This window comes from Rhododendron vialii, chromosome 11a (genome assembly GCF_030253575.1).
Source record: "Rhododendron vialii isolate Sample 1 chromosome 11a, ASM3025357v1".
Classification (NCBI taxonomy): Eukaryota; Viridiplantae; Streptophyta; class Magnoliopsida; order Ericales; family Ericaceae; genus Rhododendron; species Rhododendron vialii.
In genome coordinates, this window is record NC_080567.1 from 14,343,614 (window position 1) to 14,348,739 (window position 5,126).

Below are 5,126 nucleotides of genomic sequence, written 5' to 3' on the forward strand. Positions count from 1 at the left end.
GCGTTTAGCTTTCTAGAATGCCTTGGTGTAAATCAAGATGTTGGTCATATCCAAAAAAAAATAGGTTGCACTAGGAGGACTGGTTTTGTCTTCCGTCTCTTCGCTAGTTCATTTGCTTCTAGCCAAGTATTCAAGCGCTGATCTAGTATGCTGCAGTGCAATAACAGGGTTTACTGAGGATTTAAATGTGAACATCGAGGGGAGACACACTTATTCCTGTTCTTTATTATTGTTTTCATAGTTTTCATGATACTCGTTGTCCTGATAGATTTCATTTTCATCTTTAATCTCGTCATATATTCTGTCTTTTAGCTGATTTGGACTTTTTGAGAAGTCTTTAATATTATCTTAACTTTTACCTGAATGTTGTACTTTTCATTCTTATCCTTTGCGATGGCTATTATTATGATATGTTCATCAACTAACATAATGATCCCTTTGACTTGTCTGTGTTTTCTTTCTAGCCCATCCTTCCCTCTCGCTTAGCTGAGTATCAGAGGCTCAGATGTCGGGTAGCATTTCATGCACTTCGTTCCCGCTCAAGAATTTTGGCACTAGGACACCTAATGGTGGAAAGGTAAGAAAATTTTATTGCTTGGCTTTTTTGTTGGCAATAGAGAAACATGAAGTATTCTTTCTTTGCATGGGAAACTAACATCATTCAGTCATTTCAGCTTTTCCCTCTAAATACTCGGGCCCTAGGTTTTTTCAGCATCTTTTGTACAAATCTGTCTAATATCTATGTGGGAGGATAGATTTGCATCGTAAGTTGAAAAATATGAACCAAGTGGTTGAAGGACTTGTGTGGAAGATCAACAAATGTTCTATGGTTAGAATAGCGACATGAACATGCTGACTGTCCCACTTCAGTTGTCCTACCTTTGGTCTTGCTAGTGTGAGATGAAAAAAATCCAGTTAAGAATGCTTGACACTGGTTAAAAATTTGATTATGGAATCTGCTTTGGCCTGTGTGTATGACTGATATTTCATGCATTATTGAGCTCGAAAGTTTTAATCGTAGTAAGAGGCCACTGTCCTCTTTTTTTACGCTGGAGTGCAAGCGGTTTAATCGTTCCATAATTTGGTTATGGGACTCTCAGATGGAAGTCGTGTTTAGTTGATTTAGATTATGACTTGCATCGAGGAATTCAAGTTTGAACCTAAATTCCGGGCCACTCGGGGACACCATTAATTGCGCACTTAGAATAGGTAGTCCTATTCATGATGTATTGCATCAATTGGGATATGATTCTTTATCTGTTAGCTTGATTTAGCTTTCTCTTGTGAAATGAATTTTTTGTTCTTTCTTGAACTGCTATTTCTTTTTGTTGTAACATTTTTCTTTCAGTTGGATGATTGATTTGAAATTAACTTTTCCATTACAGGTTACGAGCTTTAGGCCAACCTTACCTTGCTTTCAATCCTGGCGTTGTGAGAGATACCTTGGCATATCATGGCTGCGCTGAACTTTTTCAGGTTAATTTCCCAATTTTCTCCTTGTTTTGTTGGGTATTTGATTATGAGCTGGCCGGTTCAATACGAAACCTATTTCCAAGACCAAGATGAGCTGTTAGAGCATACAGACCATCTTGATGTGTTGGACAACATAATTAGTTTGTGGTCCAACCCTGCTTTAGAGCTGCTTAGGGTCCAAATCAAGGTAAATATTGATTTCTTTTAATTTGATTGTGCTTTCCGTGACCTTGTAGTTCTTTTTAACTAGTTGATATTCAAGTCTTTCTGGTTAATATGATGGGAATGAGTAAATGGTACTTACCCATCTCAAATTATATGATTTGCTTTTATGGAATTTATGATCTGTTTCAATTAGTTATATGTATCTAGTTATGCATCTAGTTATGCAAATTTATTTATTGTCATCCTCTCTTTTTTTGGGCCGAATTCACGTAATGCTTTTGGTATATGGTGTTTAGATAAAGCTTGATTACTAGCGGAAGCCAATGCTGCGGAAGAAGCTCAAAGGAAAGCAGAAGTGGAAGCCAAAGCTGAAGCCAAAAGGAAGAGAGAAGCAGCACACCTGGCTCTGTAAAAGGTAAACTAGAACCAATCATACTGCAAAAGCAGAAGCTAGTCGCAAAATGCGACCTTCCTTGTGGAAGCCTAATAAATGTATCTGAAATTTTAATTTGCTCAAACTGATGGGATGAAGAACCCTTTGGCCATGATTTGCTCAAACTAATTGCGTTTCCTCTTGGTCATGATTTCATTTGGACCATTAGAAACTGAAACATGTATTACTTGTACCAGTTCATGCATTTGGATGTTCTGGAACTTGAACGTGAACACTTTTTTTTTAATGCTTTGCTTGATATCAGTGATTCAAGATGATTGGATTGGGCTTTCATAGAATTGGCTAGGCTAGATAGACTGAGTGAATGTGTTCAGGCAACTAGAATGGCTTTCTACTCTTCATGCACCGTTAAGCTCACTGCCTTGTTGGCTAAACATTTTGATTACATTCATTGGTCTTTCTGCTTTTCATGCACCGTTACACTCTGCAAGTTTTTCTAGAGATAAGTGAAAGCCGTGGAATAATAGCTGGGACTAATTTTTAAAGTTGATGCTTTTATTTAAAAGTAGCCTTAAAAAAATGACCGAAAGTAATAGCTAGGATGCTGAAGTTGGTGTATAAGTATTGGAATTAATGTTCAAACCATGAAATGCTATTATACTAGGTTAATGTTATTATAGATCCATCTTAGGAATGGTGTTTGATTACTGAAGGTTGTTTTCATAATGGAAGTTTATGGTTATTATGCATGTGGTGGCTTTGACATTGTTGAATAGTAATTTTGGATAGTTGAAAACTCGCTATTATGTTGCATTGTGTTTTTAGGCACGGCCTATTCCTAGTAGTGTGATATGTTTGATGCATGTGTCATGTATCTTAAAACTTACTGATTATATAGGATGTTGTGGACTATATACACACGCACATGCATACTTGTTTATAAACTTGTAATTGTTTCTTTCATTTGCAGGTTGATAAGACGTAGACAGACATGGACATGCAATAGGAATGATGGAAAATCTTCTTGATTATGACAACTGTTTTTGGTCTTTTTGTTTTGGAGATTCGCAACCAAAAGCATGTTTTGGGTTTTTGTGTTGCTTTGGTTAGTAGGGTCTTTTGTATTTGGAGATACACATGCCAATTGGAACTTGTATTTTGACGCTTTGGGTTTGATTTTCACATTGGCATTCTATGCCCCGCATTGTTATTTTGTTGCTTTGAGAATTGTCTTTTACAATGTCCAATTTACTTATATATGTAACTTGCATTTTGGATTTGCTAGTTGAACTTTTGCAAGGAGGAAATATAGTTTGTTGTCAAAAATGGTACTAGGTTTGGATAATTTGTTAATGAAGAAAACATGTTTTAAAAAATGAAAAATTAAAAAAGAAGAAGAAGGTTTAGCGATGGTTTAGACATAAAAACGACATTTGAAAAATGCTGGTAAAAGTTAATAAGAAACACGACACTTATAAAATGCCGGTAATACTACCTTTTCCGGCATTTGCATCAACCGTCGGTAATAATAGTATATTCAGCTATTTTTTTGCCGGCACTTTAGAAATGCCGGGACAACCAACAACAAATGCCGGCTTTATTTCCGGCATTTGTACAAATGCCGTTTTTGTATTACCGACACTTGTCTGAGCGGCATTTTTTATTTTTGTCAACAAATGCCGGGAATACTATTACCGGCATTAATTTCATCTTTACCGGCGTTTATGAAATGCCGGAAAAAGCATAATTTGGCGTAGTGAGCCTTGATCGGGGTGAAGAATCTACCCTTTTACGCTCTTACCATTAAGTATGTGACCTCGAATTTCAAGCGCTTTTTCATCATCATGTTGTGCTTCGATCACCCTGTTAAGAAGTGTCGGTTGCGCAATCATGGTAAATAAGGTTGCATGATCAACTATCTCACTCAAGTGCAAATCGAACTCCCCATTGGCGCCAAGCATTTCTCACTCGTGAATGGCTAAGCTCGCTATATTCCCAAGGGATTTTCTACTTAAAGCATCGGCCACCACATTAGCCTTCCCAGGATGGTATTGCAAATCAAAGTCATAATCTTCCATGTATTCCATCCATCTTCTCCGACGTAGGTTGAGATCCCTTTGTGTGAACAAGTACCTCAAGCTCTTATGGCCTGAAAACACTTCAAATTGTTCACCGTATAAATAATGCCTCCAGCTTTTCAAGGCAAAAATAACCGCTGCAAGCTCCAAGTCATGAGTTGAGTAATTACGTTCATGATTCTTCAATTGACGAGATCCATAAGCCACTACCTTTTCTAGTTGCATTAACATACATCCCAAACCATCTCGTGAAGCATCACAATACACTGAGTATCCCAGGCCTCTCTCGGGTTTCACCAAAACTGGTGTAGTTGTTAACCTCTGCTTCAACTTTTGAAAAGCAAACTCACAGGCATCATTCCAAACGAACTTAACCCCTTTTCTCATGAGATGCATCATAGGTGCCGCGAGTCATGAGAAATCCTTTACAAATCGACAGTAATAACGTGCTAGGCCCAAAAAAACTTCGAATCTCGAACACATTCTTTGGTTGCATCCAATTCATAACGGCTTCAACCTTTCCCGAGTCAACCAACACCCTATCCCTAGAGACAACATGTCCGAGAAACTTTACCTCCGATAGCCAAAATTCACACTTCTCATACTTAGCATACAATTTGTGATCCCTTAAGAGCTGCAATACTATCCTCAAGTGTTCTCCATGCACTTCCTCTGATGGAGAATAAATAAGAATGTCATCCACAAACACCACTACAAATTGATCCAAGTATCGATGAAAAAATTTGATTCATTAAATCCATAAAAGTTGCGGGTGCATTTGTCAGGCCAAATGGCATTACTAGAAACTCTTAATGTCCATAACGTGTTCGAAAAGCTATTTTTGCTATATCCTCCTCTTTGATCCTTAATTGATGGTAGCCAGATCTAAGATCTATCTTGGAAAAGCAAGTCGAACCCTTAAGCTAATCAAACAAGTCATCTATCATTGGCAAAGGGTACTTATTCTTCACAGTCACTCGATTCAGTTTCCGATAGTCTATACATAAACACAAGGA

At 37.5% G+C, this 5,126-nt stretch overlaps 1 long non-coding RNA gene across 2 annotated transcripts; it reads left to right on the forward strand.

The window, feature by feature from the left end:
* Positions 1-276: 276 nt before the first annotated feature.
* Positions 277-3,338, forward strand: LOC131307718 (uncharacterized). Of its 2 annotated transcripts, none has more exons than XR_009194206.1 (3): positions 277-577; positions 1,386-1,476; positions 1,935-2,994. It is a non-coding gene; the product is annotated as an uncharacterized LOC131307718 (long non-coding RNA). The 2 variants fall into 2 exon arrangements; XR_009194205.1 differs by lacking the exons at positions 277-577; positions 1,386-1,476 and adding exons at positions 1,483-1,660; positions 3,003-3,338 and having other exon boundaries at positions 1,935-2,053.
* The last annotated feature ends 1,788 nt before the right edge of the window (positions 3,339-5,126 follow it).